This window comes from Anopheles coluzzii, chromosome 3, assembly GCF_943734685.1.
Source record: "Anopheles coluzzii chromosome 3, AcolN3, whole genome shotgun sequence".
Classification (NCBI taxonomy): Eukaryota; Metazoa; Arthropoda; class Insecta; order Diptera; family Culicidae; genus Anopheles; species Anopheles coluzzii.
In genome coordinates, this window is record NC_064671.1 from 8,110,822 (window position 1) to 8,129,796 (window position 18,975).

Sequence of the window (18,975 nt, forward strand, 5' to 3'; positions counted from 1 at the left end):
AGTTTTTCACTTTGCACTCAACGCTCTGCTGCAAGCGTATGTACAGCAGGCCCCTTCTACCAAGCAGCCCGGCAACAGCCGATTATTCAACGTTCGTTACAATATTTGTAATAAATTTCCCTCGGCCACGGGCAGCAAGACACACCGCTGCAAGTGGGAGTAAGCTCGTAATCACTTGCCAAAAAGTAGATAAGTAAGTGGATTGGGTTTAAAAATTCAATTACGCCACTACGCTGGGGTGTGATTTCCTCCAGGGAGTGTCCCTTCTACTCCCACTGGCGCTCTCAGGTTGCAAAAGGGTCATGAAAACACCGAGTGACACAGGGAGGAAAAAAAGGAAGATATCATTTGTCCCTGTGTGTGTTGTTTTCCCTGTTATCATGCGGCCCACCCGTTTTGCCACCGCGATGACACTTGACACGTGTGGTTGTGAATTAAAAACAAATTTGCAGCTCTCTGCGTTCTTTCGCACGAGGCATCGAGGGCGACACACTCCTTCTACCCCGTGACACCATAAATTATCGATGCAAACAAAGTTTCGAATTCGTTGCGCGTTTGCGTAAGGAAAAAGCGGGAGCAAGGCATGGCAAGGAAGATGCTGTGAGCGTTTCGGTAGGATTTACTGCTAAGCGAGGCTCCCTTTTTTGTTTTGCTAGCATTGCTCCGTGCCTTCAAATCATGCCTTTCGTCAGGCCTTGCTCAAATAGGATCGAAACGAAAAATCACCCTCCGTTTCGAGGAGGAGGCTTCTGCCTGCCTACGCTGGCACAATTTCCCTGCCAGCCAATCTTTATCAAATTATCTGCGCCAATAAAAAAAAAGACGGAAAATCAAATGGAGAGAAGGAAAACAGATAAAACCATCGCACGCGAAGAATAAATCTGTAGCAGCGTCGGGTGAGATACGCTGTTAGGCACGGTATGGAATGGGAATGGGCCGTGTATTAGGGATTTGTAGAGGGGTTTTTATTTCGATCTGCTCCCTGCAGCAGCGTAGTAGGCGCACGATTAGGAAGGAAACAACAAAAAGCAAAGAGCACTTTCACCGCGCAATGTGACGTAACGCACTTGAGCGCTCGGGTGTACACCGACGGAGCGGCGTTATTGCGCGGGGCCGATGGCAAATAGGCTCGCGATTCTGTGCCGTGGGGCAGAGTAGACCAAACAAAAAAAAAAAGGTACAAAAGTTTTGTCGTCATATTTCCCCAACGGTTAGATTTGCGTCGCGTTGTAATGGTATCGTGCTACTGCAATCAATAGCTGTTTATAACTTTCCTACTTTCACCCAGGGCATGCGGAAGATATGCACGTTCGTGACGTTTCGCTTTCGTTCGCGGCGTAGAGGGATGGTGAAAAATTGTGTCAACGCTTTGATTTGGAGGGGGTGAAAAGTATGAAGCAAGTGGATGAGAGAGGAAAAATGAAAATAAAACAGCTCAATATTTGAAGTGTTTTATGGGTAGATATGGATTTGAACTGGGTGGGGGTTTTATAAGGTTGTTCGAAAGGTTAAGACTCTTGAAAACGGAATGGTAAGAGTTTAGAGGCAATCAATCGTCTATTGTTATGTAAAATCGTGCGCTTTATATATGCACATGAATGTATTGATAGTTAATCATGTAGTATTTTAATAAATGTGATAAATATGACTTGAAATGAATTAAAAGAAAAAAATCAATATAACACGTAATTGAGCGTAGAATAATGAAAAGTTAAACCTCTTTTTCGATTGATTTATTGATTTCCAGTCAAAACTGTACCCATGTCATAAGCTTTTTTTTGCATCAATTTGAGAAACACAAAAAAAAAGAATTAAAGCAATGAAGATTCTTTATGAATATCATTTTGTAACACCCGCACCACCCGTGAATCATGTTGACGCCCTCCTCGACAGTGTGGGTGAAAAATAGGGGGAAAAATAGCTAGAACATAGTGAAAGGCAAAATGACGCTCTTTGTCTTTGGGTTGTCCGCAGCGCATTCGCGTGCTTTCCCACCCTGCTCTTCGCTCCCTTCTCTCTACGACAATGTATATGGAATTTCTTTCCAGTGTAATAAAAATAAATCGTCACAAACCAACCGCCCGGCTTGGCGGTGAAGTATCCAACGTTGCCAGTAGAACGAACTGGACCGAAGAATGAGTGGGGATGGCGGAGGCACAACTTTTCGCTTTCCCGCTTTTCATCAATAAATCGCTTTCCCGCTTTTCATCAATACACATTTCTTGCGCCTGAACGCGCCTGAACGGCGGTGGTCCGACCGCCGAGGCGAAGGGGTCTGGAAATCTCCGGAACAACGGAGGACGGCAGGACGCTTGGAATAAAAAGTCATGCTGGCAAGGCAAAAGGGTATGGGGGATTTACGTTTTGTGACGATGGAGACGATTGTTTTTTTCTTCTTTTTTTCTCTCCTTCTTCTTGTTATTGTCAAGAATGTTCTATTGCATGGGAAGGAACCGTTCGGAACGCACACACAGCGAGAGGGGGCGCACACTGCGAAAGGTAATAGATTATGCACGATTCTGCCCTTGTCCTTGTCAATGCTTTGCGCGACAGGGACACGGGGAATGAATAATTTTTGGAATGGAGCTGACGGAAGAAAAAGGAAAAATGGAACAAATACAAATCGCATACTTCCGCCAATGGTGGTGGAAATTTGTTATCCAGGAGTGTTGAGGCTGCCGGGGGAGATATTGTTTGGTGGCTATTTTTCGGGGTTGGGTTCGGTAGTGGGTGACGAAATCATATTTTGGCTCCTGCTGCGGTGCGTATCGCATCGCGGCGCATGATTTATGTGGGCGATGAATCGGCTTTTCCGGGGCAAAGAATGTTTGCATTGTTTGGGAGCGGTGTGCCGTAGCGTTGCAGGAAAAAATACTTCTGCTTGTGCCGATATTCGATGGCACTCGGTGCGAAGAAAATATTTTAATTGGCATTCTCTGATATTGTTGTTGCTCGTTTGTGAAATGCTATGCAGTGTTTGGGGCATGCTGTAAAAATATGAATCTTTTCGAAAGAATTAACTGCCGCGCACGTTATGGAGACGCCCAGCTTCTCACGATGCATGATTTAAAAAAATACATTAAAACATATTTTAATAGTTTGATACATGTACGCTTTAAACAAAGCATTAACAGTTACATATGATAATATTTTTCATCGTTTACCAATTTTAAAAAGTAAAACAAATGTTTAAAAATCAATCCTTTATTGTGATTGCATACATTCAGGTGCTTAAATTCATGTTGATTCTAAGCAAACGGAGGCGTGTGTTTCGGAACGTACTTTGCTACAAGAAAGCCTGTACCAAAACCCCCGCACGCACGTGTATCGCCAGGCAACAGGGTAAAGTTAAATTTGCGCATCAAGAAACAGCATAACGAGAGCGTACTTGCCACGTTTTCCGGCCGAACTTTGAACGACTGTTGGGAAAGCTGTTGAGCCGTTCTGCGCATTGCCTCTTTGGGATTGCACTTTTAGGCAATTTTTCTTGCCGGCTGTGCCTGGTTTCGGTATGCCATTTGGAACTTTTCCACTCACCGGAACGCATCTTACGGGCGCGAGGCTGCAAAGTTGAGCCGAAGCGTTATGACGACTTTGGGTGTGAGCTAGATTTAACCGAAAATAGGGAAAACATCAAAGCACGACGAAGAAGCGGGCTGTTTGAGAAGGGATGCGGTAACGGCGTCGTTCTTTGAGCAAAAGTCGTAAAGTTGTTCTTTGCTGAAATGTAACAAAATTGCCTCCTGTTGCTGTACGCAGGGCAGTTTGGGTAGGCCACTTTTTTTTTGCAAAACGTAAACTTTATCGACATCATTCAAATGTAGGTATGATATGATGGTATGTGTGTAGAGCTTTCACGTCGTATGTTAACTGTTACGTCATGCGCGAGTTGTCAGCGATGAATAGAATAACGTCTGAGAGAGAGAGGCGAGCAACCACTTTTTCTGGCTTGCCACTTTTACCATACAACGTCGAGAGTATGTTTTAGCGCTTTGTGAAACGGTACCCACCCTCCACCACCCGTTGCAAAATGGTTGCATCAAAAGCAGCCGGTTTAAAGATAAGTTCGGTAAACACCCGAACAATGGTGGTCTTTTGTTTACGATAAACAATAAACTACCTCGGCACACCCTTCCCAGCGGCCTTACGGATAGGCGGCTCACAACGGTCTCCGTTTATCCCCTTTTGTGGTTCGTTATTAACGGGCCGCCTCAGACAACATAGGTGATAAGCGCCGGTATGACAGCAGCGGGATCGGCATGATGAAAGCCAAATAAGCACTTGATCCTCTCGGTTGCACATGATGCACACGCTCTGCCCTGGCAGAAGTTGATTACGAGGCGGCGCATCATCATCGTCATCACCGTCATCCCCGGCTACGGGCGGTGGGGGAGGGTGCAGTGAAGCTTGGCACGATGTGCCGGTGCTCATTCCGACGTAATCACAGCCAGGCAAAACGGTGTTGTATGTGTTCGTGTGTGTGCATGAGAGGCTGTGTTCTCCGTGTGGCAAAGTGTGCGAAAGCGTTTACCTCTTTTAATCCACTTACCGGCAAGTAAGCGTAGATAATTATAATTATCATCCCGCTTTATTTACATTCTACTCATTGACACACATTATCTGCATCGGATCCGGTACCATTTGAAGTGTGCCTATACGTATGTGTGTGTATGCTCTTGAACGGTGCAGCAGGCTTTGGCGGGAAGAAGCAATCCATTGAAGATGGGAAATTCGTCTGCAGCATCGGGCCGTCTGCCGCAAGGTAAGGGCTTTTGATTCAATTAGAATTGCAAGGTAATGGGAATTAAATTTTGGGTTCTGCCATTGCGTTCCGGAGCTCTCTTTAATCAGACCGCTGGAACAGCCGGGATGACAACGGAAACGACATTGTTTGGGTGCAATTTGCAGCCCGGACAAGTGAATGGTCCAAATTGGAGTCTGAGGGAGGACGCGATTGTGTGCCTGCAAGGGTTGTAGGTTTATTGGAGCACGGTCCTGGGCAAGAAATTGCCTTCATCACGTATGAGATTTAATTGAGATGTATTGGAGAAGGACCAGGAACGATGCAGAGCACCGGCAATCGTACCGTTGGGACTTTTAATCCTCTGCTGTAAAGGAGAAAGTGAGCTGAAAGGTAGTTTTCACGTTTTTGTAATCCCCATGTTCGACTTGGAGTTGTTGGTCGTTGCGGAAGGACTCTGCTGCCATTGTGGCCGTACGGAAAAGATATACACACACACACACTTACAAACCTCTCAACCAGCTCTTAACTTTCGATCTACGACTAACGAGCTTGGTAAGCTGCTGCGGGAGGAGGACGAAAGAGATCCGGAAACAAATCGGTGAAGTTTGAAGAAGAGTAAGTATCTGCCGAGCGCTCCAGAAGAAGCGTGTGGACCTTGTTGTGGTACTTACGATGTTGGTGGGAACGGGGAGTAGGGGGCATTGACTGCTGGCAGCTCATTTATTATCGACGCACACAATGAGTTTCTAGCCGGCATCCCCAGATCACACTTTAAGGTGCAGGAGACTGTAATTAATAATTGCTTCACACAAAAGCCCCCGTCCGCTTGGTGCAAGGTTTGGTCTTGTGGTGGTGAAGGCGATGCTCAAGATATTGGGATGAAACAGTAGATGGGAGGTTAGGGTGTATTTGGATGTTTGAGAAATGATTTAAGTACCATTTGGTAGAGCTGCGGCAAGACACACACCGACACAGTGGATGAATGTTTGATGTCGTGCGGGACATATTGATTCGGTGCTTGGGTAGTTCGGCGAAATCCGACAGGTGTGGTCGTGACATAAATATTGTCTCTTTGGCTGATTTAATGGACTGTGCATTGAGTTAGTTTGTAGCTACAGCTACTTCAGTTACATAGATCCTACACTTCATTGTGTGAAGTGGGAGCTTAAACGAGAGCTTCCTGGAAACACGACACAATGCGCTACTGTAAGACTTACGACTTCCCCATCAAGCTGCTAGAGCATGACATTGGCTCACTGTGCAGAGCAATTCCGGTTGTTGAGGGAGGAAAGGACAGTTTTACAGCCCGTATGAGTGCCCCAGTGATGAGTGTGCGTTGAAATGAAGCGATAATTAATGAACGACTTAAACGGGACAACCGCTGCCAATAGATGTGCAATTAAGGCTCGCTTAATGTCCCAGCATGCCCACGGCGCGGCCGTGTCGCTCATCGTTATTTATATTACTTTAAAATGCGAAGCGTAACAAAAAAAAAAGAAAATCCTCACTTGGCGAAGCTAAATTGAAAGGCTATTATTTATGACCGTTTGTGTGTTTGTGTGCGGCGACAGTACTTTACGGGGCGGCCGCGAGACTTAGGACACTGGTCCGGTTGCGCTTTGCAAGCACCATCGACTCGAGTGCTCTCGAGTGTCCATGTGTCCTGGCGATTATTTACTATCGGTAGCGTGGTATTTCGCTTCGCCTGCGACGCTATTTCGCATACAATTACCAGACCCCACCAGCCCATTAATTCATCATAATTGCTCCTGGGAAACCTGAGGATGCATCTAATTACAGTGGAAGCCCTTACGGGTCGCGCCCTTCTCGTGGTGGTTCGGGTTGGGCGAGGTACCCCTTTTTACGCCGAAGGTTTACTGTTTTGTTACAGTGAAACATGACCAACCATAAAATCACGTCCGAGCGATAAATATCGTCGCTTAATTTTGAACCCTGTGCAACGTGGGAGCGCAACTCTGCTGAGATGGCCTTGGCTGTGTGGTGGGTTGTAGGTTACTACGATTCATTTGGTACTATCGTTAAGATTTGGTTGGTTGTGATTCCTGCTTCCCCGGAAGTGAACCTCTGTTGAGCTAGCAAAATCTCTCGCGAATGGCGATGAATAATTTTGCTATTTTACAATTACATTGATGAAAACCTTATCAAATAGCAACTGCAACTGTGTCAGAAAGATGGGCAAAGAGAACCTGTAACCGTGGTTAAAAGCATTGTCCAAATGCGCATCACAATCTTTTCCTTTTCAATTCATTTTTCTGGGCAAAAAGAAAAGAATGAATGCTCCTGGGAATTGGCGTGTGGAATTTTAATAAATATTACAATGACACCTAACAAAAAAGGTAAAAGAATCCATTGCTGCAGGCTGTGTGTGCGCGGATCTGTACGAAGCGGGAACCATGAAGGAGGCTGCGATGAAGCTGGCAATTAATTACATTGCATGAATATAATCTGCTGCGCGTTTTTTACTTGCTCACACCCAAACGGGACGCCCCATTGTTGGATGATAATGCGGGCTGGGAACTACGAGCTGCGTCCGCGATTTGAAGCCTTTCATTTCGGTTGTCTTTCTTTCGGGCTGGAGCCACTTGTGATTGTTTGTCCTTTTGAGGTTTGGGATTGGTGTGGTTTTTTGGCGTGCAAATTTTACGCTTTGTGGCAGCATCGTTTTGTTGCGTGTGGCGGCGTTTTGCCGCGCTGTTATTATATTAACTTTAATCTCGTTTAATGTAACCGGCTGGGAACGCGAGCAAGTGGTGCTGCTTTTTGTTAAATTTAATTGTGCTAAACTGGCAATTATCATTAGCGGAATGAGACCGCACATAACGAGTGATGTAATAATAGTGAGCGATAATTTTCCGATGATATTTTTCAACGCCGGGTGGTTTTTTTTTCTGCCACATCACGCCTAGAACGGGACGCCCGGAACGCCTGAAGGTATGCAACCCGTGGGGCGAAGGAAATTTATTTTATGCATAATCATAATTCATTTTTCACGCGAGCTCTCTCACACACACACACCGCCTTGTACACGCCTTTCAGTGGGCGCCTTCAGTACGCCGGTGGAAATCGACCGTAATCAGTTCGCTCGGCGGCCTGGTCCGGACACAAAAAAGGCAGGCTCTCCCGCACCAGTGTTAGACCCGAAAGGAGAGTAATGGTGCTGATTGTTATTATGATGATGATGAACGTTAATAACGTTCGCGACCGATGGTGGCAAATGGTGAGGATGCGTTTTTTTCTTATGTGTCGCTGTTGTTGGTTCCCTCATTTTCTGCCTTCGTTGTGTTCGAAATTTGTTCGACCACAGCCTAAGAGGATTGCCAACCAGCTACCAAAAATACTACCAAAATAAAAAAGGGAAAAGAAGACGAGCACATTGTGCGAAGAATTAGCAGCAGCGGGACAGTCCCGAGATTCTCCTTCCTGAAGCTGATGGAAAGGCAGCGAAAAAATAAAGAACACCAAACCCCACGAGAAAAGCGTCTCATGGTTGGGTGCGGCTGGTTTTTTTTTCTTTATCACTATTCTCCGTCAGGTGATGCCGTCTCGAGGGATCTTGCGACCGGAAAAGAGGGAGAAATCCTTGCCGGAAATTGGTGCCCTACCTCTTTGGGCGGGAAACAAATGGATCCGTTTCCTGCTTTCGGTTGCTGTTCGGTTTTTGTATAATTTCTTGCACGCCTTTTCGTACTCGTGGCGGATCCTTTTTCCTGCCGCGCACTCTGCTGGTAATGATGTTCGTTGCGAGGGGAGGGAGGGAAATGTTTTGACCAGAGTGTATGTTTTTTTTCGTTACCTACACTACCCTTGCTCCCTTTTCAGTCAGTCGTAATGAAATTGATATTAATTATGTTAGGATTACGAAAATTGAAATCACCCAATCCAGTTGAATGTTCGATGGGGGAAGGTTCAAGAAGGGGATGACGTACGTGCAAGAAGAGATAATTTTCTTGGTTTGTGTCCTTGTGGGGATGGTAATGGAAGGTAGGAGATATTTGAATATAAATGAGCTGTGTCACAATGTTCGTAATATTTGTAATAATATGTTCCTTAAATAGTAATATGGTAATGAAATTTACTATGAAAAAGCAAACCTGAAATAAGGTTCAGTTGAGTGTTTAATAATTAGGTTAAAACATATCAGAGCATTTAAACCTGGATAACAGATTTATTTAATAGCAAAATGGTTACTGTTTTGTACATTTTATACTCCTAAAAGTATGCATTCCGCTGCACAAATAATTTGTTTTTAACCTGTTTAAACCTAACATTAGGTTTCTACAAGCTTTCAATATTATGTTGTATAATTTCTCTAAAAAAAGTAAAATCGAGAAACTGTCTTTGCCGTCGTGGTAAAGTGTTAGTGAGCTGATCCGGAAGCATTAAGACTCCGCCCACTCGAAGCTCCGTTTGAAGTGTTGTCCTATTTCCGGGATTAAACGCTTCATCACCAGTGAATCGACAAACCGGTCTATAAAGTGCTACCAAACGCCACCACACCTCATCATTTTATGTTCCAAATTGTTTCCAGTACGATAAAGATAAACTGTTGCAGGTGATTAAACTGTAATAAATGCGCCACGGGTATATATGAGCACCTTCCAGGAGCTGTTACTGCCTTTAGTGAAACCGCAAGTTTCGCAAGCGTTTTATTATCCTGGGATGTAGATTTCCCAGCGGGCAAAGTGTGCGCTACAGTTCTACGAACCTTCAACATCGCGGAAAGAAAAGGGGTTACCTTAAATCTGATTAGTGTTTCAAAGCATTTAAATAACGTGGGCGAAAAGGGCTCAATTGAAACACGCTGCGGGAAGAGCCGTTTCATAACGTGGCTTGGGGTTTGGAGATAGAACTTTTGGAACCGGTTTTTGGGCTTGGGTTTTTCGGGGAAATGAAAACCTTGCGCCCGTTCGCAGTTCGGTTACCATTCAAAGCATCCAACATAGAAGGTGATAATATCGTCGATGGCCATGATGATGATGATGACACTGGTGATGAGTTGGTTCGTCGTAAATGTGAACGTAAAATGTGAAGCCCACCGTACCGTGCCAAACCGCACGTCACCGCTCAGGAACGTTTCATGAGCGCGTCCTTGACTTTCGCGCTTGTCACAACCGGGGGCCCTGCGTGATGAGCCCACCCACAGGCGGCATCCGTGCAACGGATGGCTTTCTAATTACTTTAAAAGTTTTGTGAAATTTTATCCTGTCATTGATTACGGAGGAGCTTAACTTAAACCGGGATCACCCGGGTTGTTGTTAGCGTACGTTTTTTGTTTTGCGGAAGACGGGGTTTTGCACGATATAATGATGGAAGAGGAGTAGCGAAGTTGTTGTCAGGCGATGGGAGAAAATTTCCACAGGATTAAATCTCTATTTCGTGGAGTTTCGGATGGTGTCTGTGTGTGTGTGAGTGGGGCACGGGTTTTTGGTTACTTGTTTTTCTATACAGAGCATTATAATTACTTGCAGTGTTCTCTGTTATTATCCGGAACAGGATGCATCAAGTGCTCGGATTTCCATCCGCGGGTTGCAGCAGCGCTGCGGAAGAGAAAAGGAGATAGAGAAAATTAAGCTGTCTGCTGCAACCGGGCATGATGCATGCATGTAAATGAAACGCGTGGGAAGCATAATGATGTTAAGCGTAAGTGCATCAATCCTGTACGTGCCTGGCATGGATACTGGCGAGCTTTAGTTTTCGCGCAGAATTTGGAAGTAATAGTTTTTGCAACAATGTTTCGGGGTAAACTAGGAGGAATCTGCTGTTCTGCAGGCAAGGATTAGAAACAATGTGTGTACGATGTAGACACACGGCAAAGAACAATGTGTACTAGGTTAAAGGTAGAAAGATATTATAATCGCAAATACAACCATCAAAACGATCTAATTTTTTTTAATGAAATTAAGGCCTGCATTGTGAAACGAGTCATATAAGCGTACTTATAAGTAGATTATTCAGCAGATATCCTTTGCATTTTTAATTGTCCTAATGTCCCCTAATTTGCATGTCAAAGCAACATGAAAGAAAAACTCGAAAAAATAAAATTACCCTCGCAATGTTTGAAAAGCGCAAACCATATCGTTTCTTTTAGTTCACATCGCTAATTGTGATGCAAATAGATCTTTGCCACAAAAGTCCCCCAAACGTTCGTTACTAGACTCTACGCAAATGGTACCGAGTCCTTTCCGATTCATCTGCAAGTAAGAGATTCAGGTACGGCTCATTTGCTTCGTCCACCGTGTCACGCCGTATGACTAAGTTTCCGAATGTTTGTGATTTTCCCTTTTCTAATTCTTCCAGGGCAGGACCGATTCCCCGGATGTGTACTCGAAACTTTGTCCATAAGTTCATTTATGGCGAAACGGTCGTTCGTTCCACCCAGTTTTCCGGATAGAAGACAAAGTTTGGTACTACCTTGGTGTTCTGTTGGTGGGGTGCATAGCATTTCGGACCGGATTTTTCTTCTTCTGCAAGAGCTAGGGGATTCTTTTCTCGCATTCCGTCACGGCACAGTGTGTGTGTTGGTATCGATTGTCGTGTTTGTTCGGTGATTCGAAGTGACTGGTGGTTTCGGTAGACATAGAGCAAGATATCGCTCCTCAATAATACATTTGATTTGCTCGAAACTCTCCAAGTTTGACGTCCGTCCGGTGTACGGTTGTGGGTGTGTGGCTGCGTGCGGTTTCCCATAAGTGAGCAAAGCCCAATTTTCTTTCCCAACAAGTTGCTCAAGTGCAGGGAAGAGAGAGGGCGCAAAAAGTTTCTTCGTTCATTTTGCCATCAAACGAACTTTTCCCATATTCCGCCATCAAAAGCGATGCAATGTTTGTGGTAGAATGAAACTGCAGCGCACAATGAAAGACGCGCCGTGCACGTTTGGCTCGTGAGCTATCGCCCCTAAAAGAAGTAGTAAACAATTTCTATTCAAATGAGAAACCATAAAACAAGGTTAAAGAATTCGCGTTCGAGCAAAACTGCAGCATTAAACAGAAAGAAAGTCGATAACGCAACAAACAATTGGCGCAAAAAAAGGGCTTCGATATCCTACGTGCCATATTGCAAAACAGTCCTCGTGCGCGTACAGCTCGGTGATTGTAATACGAGATTTGTTGCGAGATAAAAGCTCACAAAGGAAAAAAGGGGGGGGGGGGGGGGGGGGAAGTGGCACAAAAATGAATATCCGCACGGTGCGATTATTACTTCCTGCCTTTTTTAATAGTCAACCGTTCAAGTGAAGCAGGATTGTGTTCCATAGCGCCCCACGGACACCCAACAATCGTTCTTCCGTTGCATCGTAGGAGGGCCGTGCACCATGTCGAGGTATTGTGTGCTTAAAGTTTCACATTTCTGTTTCTGTTGCTGCACTGTGGTGGGGTTCACCTTTGTACATGTTTGGCTTTCCAAAGCCGCGAAAGCTCTCGTAATGAATATAGCTTTTTCGCGCGGCAAACGCAGTCCACTATCCAGACCGCAACCGAACCCGAACAAAACAGAGCCACACGAAGGACCTACCTGCAGCGATTGTACAAAAGCGTTGTCCTACGATTGGATTGAGTTTCGGTCCGGTGAATAGAGTGCTAAAAATAAACATGGGGCTAGGAAAAAAAAGGAAAGTTTGAACCATCCGGCACTACCCCGTCCGGACAAAAAGGGGAGGCACGATGCATTTGCATCCCTGTCGTATCTGCATCGTGATTGCAGCCTGTTTTAGGACTGCAGTGACTGGTAGTAGGATGCCGGGGGCGATGGTGTTGTGGTGTTGGTTGTAAAAGTATCGTTTTTCATTTTAAACGTCCCCGCCACTTGCTGGGCTCATGGATAGTGTGAGAAGCTGTGGATAAAATACTGCTGGTAGTAGTTTTAGATCATACATTTTGAACCCTTGTATTACACCTCATTGAAAGCATCTGAATGTATTTTGCAACATTAAAATATAGTAAGAATAGTACAATAGTACCAATTATTAATATTTGTGACATAAAAACGCCTGAAGTTATGCAATCCGTAAAGCATCACTAAATTTGTACTGCTCTGTTGCTTGATTTTTACAAGACTACGTCAACGATGAAGTCAAACTAGCATACATAATTTGGGACAGCTTTGAGCAAAGAATTTTTGTGAATTTCCACTTCAATCCCGCAGTGAACGTTCTTTCTGATGTTATAATAAAATCCCCTAGCCCGATTCATTCCACTTTATGCTGTTCTGCATTCGGTGCCCGATAGCTTCAGGTCATTTGTAGGCCACCAGGCCGGCCTGTGCGGGTTTTTCATACGCGTCAAGAAGAAAGCCATAAACCCCATAAACAATATGCGGTGGAAGTGGAAATCCATCCTTTTTCATATGACGCGAAAGTTTCGTTTACATTCTTCTTGTTGTGTGTGTGTACCGCGGTGCCGCGAATGGTTTTCCCATCAGTAGCAACGAAAGCATGCTGGGGAAAACAATAAGACTTGTTGTTCGAGTGTGGGAAACACTGCAAGCACCCGCCGACAAGTGTGTGCACGTGAGAGATTGTGTTTCATGAGAAAAGTATTTACACCACCACCGGCGCAGAAACGGAGGGGTTGATGGCTCTCGATACACATTGTCTGCCTGCTAGCTTTGGCTTTGATAGGTCTGTGCAGGCGATGAAAACAGAGCACAGGAATGGGATGACTTTTTCACTCCATTCTGAAAATTAAGGACCAACCGTTTCACTTTATGAACGATGGCCGCGGGTTTTGTGTAATATCTGTTTAGTTTTTCGGCATAAAAACCCTACAGAAACCATAGATAGCATAGAGGGAAAGCATTCGGTTCGGTGCAGGTTTTGTGTTTTGTTTCGCCCTAGTTTTCTGCCAACAACTTGCCTAGATCCTAGAGCAGTTGGAATAAAAAATACCCAAAAAAAGGGAAAATATTAAAATGAGCACTCACGATATGATGCGGATCCGATGGTACGGTTTTGGGTGAGAATTATTTTTTAAGGTTATCTTTCCACGTCGTTATTCATCTCCATAGTGTACGGTAAACAATTGCGAAGGCTTGCCAGCAGTAAGTTATTTTTGGAAAGAACAAAAAAAAAAAAACAGTAATATTTCTACTGCAGAAGCATTGAAAATTCCTCCCAGCAAAAAGCCAATCTGTGACTTTTTACGTGCATCGTTCAGTATAGCTTCTGCTGCTCGGTTGGTTGACTCTGTTTTTGAAAAGTGTCTAAAGCTTTGCGGTTTAGCTTCAAGTCTCCATTTCCGTGGTTACAAAGCGCAGGTGTTGGAAGCTCGGTTGAGTTTCATACCTGAACAGATCATCTACAAAAGAAGAAACCAGGCAACAGAAGTGCAAAACAAGCTCAGGGATGTGTTTTTGTTTCCTGTGTGTATCCGTTTTAAGGGGGAGTAAAATAAACCGCAAATAAGTTAGGAGCATGAACGTTTCGATTACTGCAACGGAGATCGGGATGGTGTTGGAGTGGATGGCTCCATCTGCATCTGCAGCGTTGTTGTTGTTGTTGCAGTGAGGGGGTTTTTACAAAGCCACGAAATAAAAGATTAGTAAGCAATGGAAAATGCTTGTTGCGGTTAGCAACGTGGTAACAATGTGCCCCTGTGTGCCAGAAAAAGCAGGTGAAATGCTTGATACCTGGAATTGAAAAACAGAGAGAGCGGTTTTTGTTGCTAGAGGGCTCCAAGTATAGCTTGTAGCAGCAGAAAGTTTACAAGGTTCTTGGGTGGAATGGTGCAGTACAAGTGGTCTGTCAACGACACCTAACCTTTTGTTGAAACTAAGATGACGCAGAGTGGAATAATCGGTTGGTAGTATGTTGTAGAGCTATGTAAAACATTAACATTGTCACGTGATGAACTAGAGGTAAATAAGTTGTTACTGGAAAGTGTTTAAACTTAAATTTTGTTGGACTACTTGTAAAAGGATTTTAATAGAATGTTAATATCTCTTACTTTGATATGGGAAGGATTTCATTAGACATTATTCCTCAAACTTTTTTGTTAGTTAGTAACACCACTAAGAAACATTCCTACCAAAAGATAGGAAACTAGAAACTAATATTGACGAGTTACAGAAACAAAAAAAAATCGTAAACATCCCTTATTGATGCGTCGTAAAATATTCAGCATTATAGCACGATTGCGATCCCCCGGCAACTCAGTCCAATCCGCCGGTATCCTGTTTGTGTTTGGCACGATTTGTTGTTTGGCAAAACATAAACGCCTGCCCCGATTGCTGCGGAGGTTGTTTGCACCCAAGAAGGCTGAGCGCGTGGGACGAATGGCGGTGATTCATAAAATGCCAACCTCAGCACTCCCTTCCGGCTCCGATGCCGCACTGCTGCTGCATTTGATTTCAATTTAATCAATTTTATTGCAAACAAAATGGAATCCGACCCGAGCCCCAGTCTCGGTCACACGCGGCGTTGGCCGGAAATGGAAGCTTTGAACGCGGTCAGACATCGGAAATCAATCTATGCAACATGATGCCAAGAATGGTTAATGTTAAACGATGCCAAAGTGGTCTTCGGCCCAGCTGTCGTCCTCCGTCTGGCGAGAGACGAACCCTTCTCGTAGGAGGAGAAGCAAGTTCCTCCGGCAAGTCGGGGGCGTGGTGTGTACCCGGTGATAAATGAATTAATGTCAAACGTCTATCAGCTATCGAATTGTGGTTTATGAGATGCCGTCGTCGTCGTCGTCGTCGTGGTTTACCCTTATTTTGGTTGTTGTCGTCAGTGGCCCAACTTCTCGCCAGAGGAGCTGTCCGAAGCGTAAGAACTGTTCTTTGGAGAAGTTTGTCTTGGAGATGGTACTATTTTCGTCCCAACAAAAGAACCATTTTTCTGGTTCTTTACTGTGCCTGGTGCTGGTCGCTTCCGCTGCACATCGGACACGGGTGATCCTTTCCTGATTCAATCAGCTCCGGCCTTCTTTGTCGTCTGAGTGACAGCAGTACGGCGACAGCGATGCAGGGCAGTCAATCGATATTTAGACATGGGTAAGTGTAGCTTCGGGTATTTGGTTAGTATCTTTTGAAGATATCTCCCAACGGGAAGTTACACTAAACATTTGATACTTTTATTCGTTTTGCTGGCCTTTGTTGACCGTTTCAAAAGCAAAAACAAACTCCAAACATAGAATAACTTGTACGCTACCTTCCAATGGATGGATTGGGAAACGTTTGAGTGATTTTTAAGGACAGTTGGAAGCTCCAATGCTGTGGCTATTTCTATCTTTCGCGTCATCCATTTCGGCAGGGAAGTAAGTTTGTTTACAGTTTCATCTTCTCACTATATATAAAATCGAAAATCGCCACAATGACGTGAGAGTAAACATTCAGCAAGAGAGAGAGAAAGCGGTGAGAGCAGAGCTCTCTTAGCAACGCGCGTTGCTGCGAAAGGACTTGCTCAATACCACACTGCCAGTCCGCGGGTAATGAGGGCAATGGTTACTTAGATTTTTTGTTTACACAAACCGATTTGAAAACACATGGTATTGGATATAATGATTTTTTTTTTAATTAAAGTTGCAAATTAGCCACCTGATGATAAAGTGTCCCATCTCATACCACTTCCCATTATAAATCAAGATATTCAAGGCAATATTTAAAAAAAATGTTTGAAAACTGTGCAAAATATCTTATTTGTGAAATGGTTGATATTCCAAATCATTCAATCATTAATAAAGCCAACCATACTCATTATTGGTGCTTAAGCACCTCGAATACTACATACACCGTCGTCATCGGCAGATAAGTGTGGTACAGAATATCCTGTAAAACGGGTTGCTATACCCAGGACGTCGAACAAGGACACTCCCTCAAATCTTTTTCTATTTGGCGTACAACGTCCTGTGCGGACATGCCGCCCTGTATAGGCTTTCGAGACTTAATTCATTACCACCTAGCCGGATAGTCAATCCTTGCTACGAGGGGACGGTCCATGGGCTTGAACCCATGACGGGTATGTTATTGAGTCGTTCGAGTCGACGACCACGTACCACGGGACCGCCCCAAATCTACTTCTCCCTCAAATCTACTACTCCGCAATATTGGCTGAGTCGGGACAAGGACAACGCAGGACAATAAGAGGCAGATATAGCCGAGAGACCCTAAGCGGCCATATGCTAAAATGCCTTGATGAAATTCCGAGCAAGAAAGCGGCGGATGTTGATGGCTTGAAAGTTAAAATTGAATTTGTAACGATTTGCTCTCGGGCGGGAAGAGCTACTTATTTCAGGATGTCCTTCCGGAACAAAGCACTAAAGGGAGAGATGGTTCATTGCGCAACATGACTGCAACATACTGCGCGTTAGGTGAGACAACCGTGCGCACTGCATTCAGCCGGATCAGCGTCAACAGCAGAATGATCCACAATGAAACTATGCTTACTGTAACGTGCTCAAGAGGGCTGAAAAGATTCTGACTGTATCTATCAAGAGTGATGGCGATATCTACCATGTGATGCTATCACCGTACTATGTTGTTGATTGATGAGAACAACCAAGTTATAATTAAGGACACGTCAAATTTTGATGGCGTTTTTGGAAATGACCCTCATGAAATTAAAGACCAAGCAAATTTACATTTAAATTGTTCTAAGCATCTATTACTTATTACCTAACGTATGAAACATAAGTCGAAAAAAGAGTAGAAATGGAATTCGAACCACGTGCGATATCATATTTTTGTAGTTCAATCTTAACATTTATGGGCACAAAAAACAGAAGGCACCCTAATTTTTTAATCCACTGCACATCAATACGTTATTCAATGAACACGTTGTTGAGGTTACTACTTAGCTATGCTTTCCAAAAAATCACGCCAATAACCAAAAAATAATAATAAAAAAATTATACATTTGTGTCAACAGAGGCATGGAACGTATCAGTTCGATTGAAAATAAGTAGGAATGCAGCTACTGAACATTCTGTTTTATCAAAATGGCCATAAAACTCGCCAATCATGATTATCATTGTTATTACTTATAAGTGTAAGTAAATAAGATTCATTGGTACTTTACGTGCGTAACAAATAACCTTATTTTTGAACACCAGTTAAAAAAATTACAAAATTGCGTGACTTGGTTTTTTATGGTTAGTTAAGATTTAAGATATACATCAGAATGGCTCAAAAGTAGCCTCATCGATATTTAACGGTTCTGCAATGTACAGTAAGAACTGTAACAACCAGGAAGTTACAAGGTTAAAATAGTTGTAAGAACAAATAAGAACAAATAGGTGTTTGAGTTATGGTTGTTGCCACTGAACGTGTAGAGTTTGAAAATGATTCGAAATTTGAGGACATCCGGTAGATTTTACCGGGCCTTAACTAGTCCTTAATATATTATGGTGACTAGCCAGCAGACCAGCCACTATGTTATGCTTTCCGCCCAGAACCGTATTGTCGCTCCCGGTGATGGCCTGTGCTGTCATGTTGATGGTGATGAAATACTCTGACTAACCAGTTTCTTGCGTACCAGTCACTACCCACACTGGTACAACGATTAGCTCCACCAGCTAAACTAGAGCGGGCTGGTGGTTTGCAGCACGGGAAAGAATAACAAAATAGCTTTGAGCACAGGATATTGGATAGGGCCCAAGCGGGATGCAATGATGAGAATGAGAAGAAGAAAGAGCGGGAGAAATTGAAGCGGTCGGATATCCTGGACGAGGATGACGTCGACTGACGAGAAAGTCCCGGAATTGCCCAGGGAAGTTTTTTCGCTCCTAAAAATATAACAACGAAGAAGAGTTTCGGGGCATTACGCTGCTAGTATATTGATTGGCTGAAGTGGTAAGTTTGACCGATGCATTATCAATCATTGTTACTGTCGGGAAGAAAATGGCTTGTTGGGAAGGCTCCAGACGCAGTTACGGTCCCATTTGCTAGCGTCAAGGAAGATGTGGTGTAATGGCAAGAGAGAGATATTGATCTGATGCTTTAGTTTACTCCTGCATCTTGCCTAGTTTACCTCAGAGTTATCGGTTAGTACGTTGATGCATTACAAAACATGCTCCCAGAGTTAAATTCCTGGAAAATAGGTGTTGTGTTATTCCATTGTAATGCATAAATACGATGTTCCTCTAGTTGATTAAAACGCTGCTCTTGTATCAACAGCTACTGTTCCATTCAAAAGTTATTGTTAACACAAACATATGCTGTTCGATGTACGTCCTTTTCAAGTACCATCAATCCAACTGGAACAACATTTACAGTATGTTTCT

The 18,975-nt window shown here is 43.9% G+C and overlaps 1 protein-coding gene across 1 annotated transcript in view; it reads left to right on the plus strand.

Moving 5' to 3' along the window:
- Window positions 1-18,975, plus strand: part of LOC120958564 (EGFR adapter protein-like) — a 51,507-nt gene that overhangs the window by 19,127 nt on the left and 13,405 nt on the right. The window lies entirely within an intron of this gene.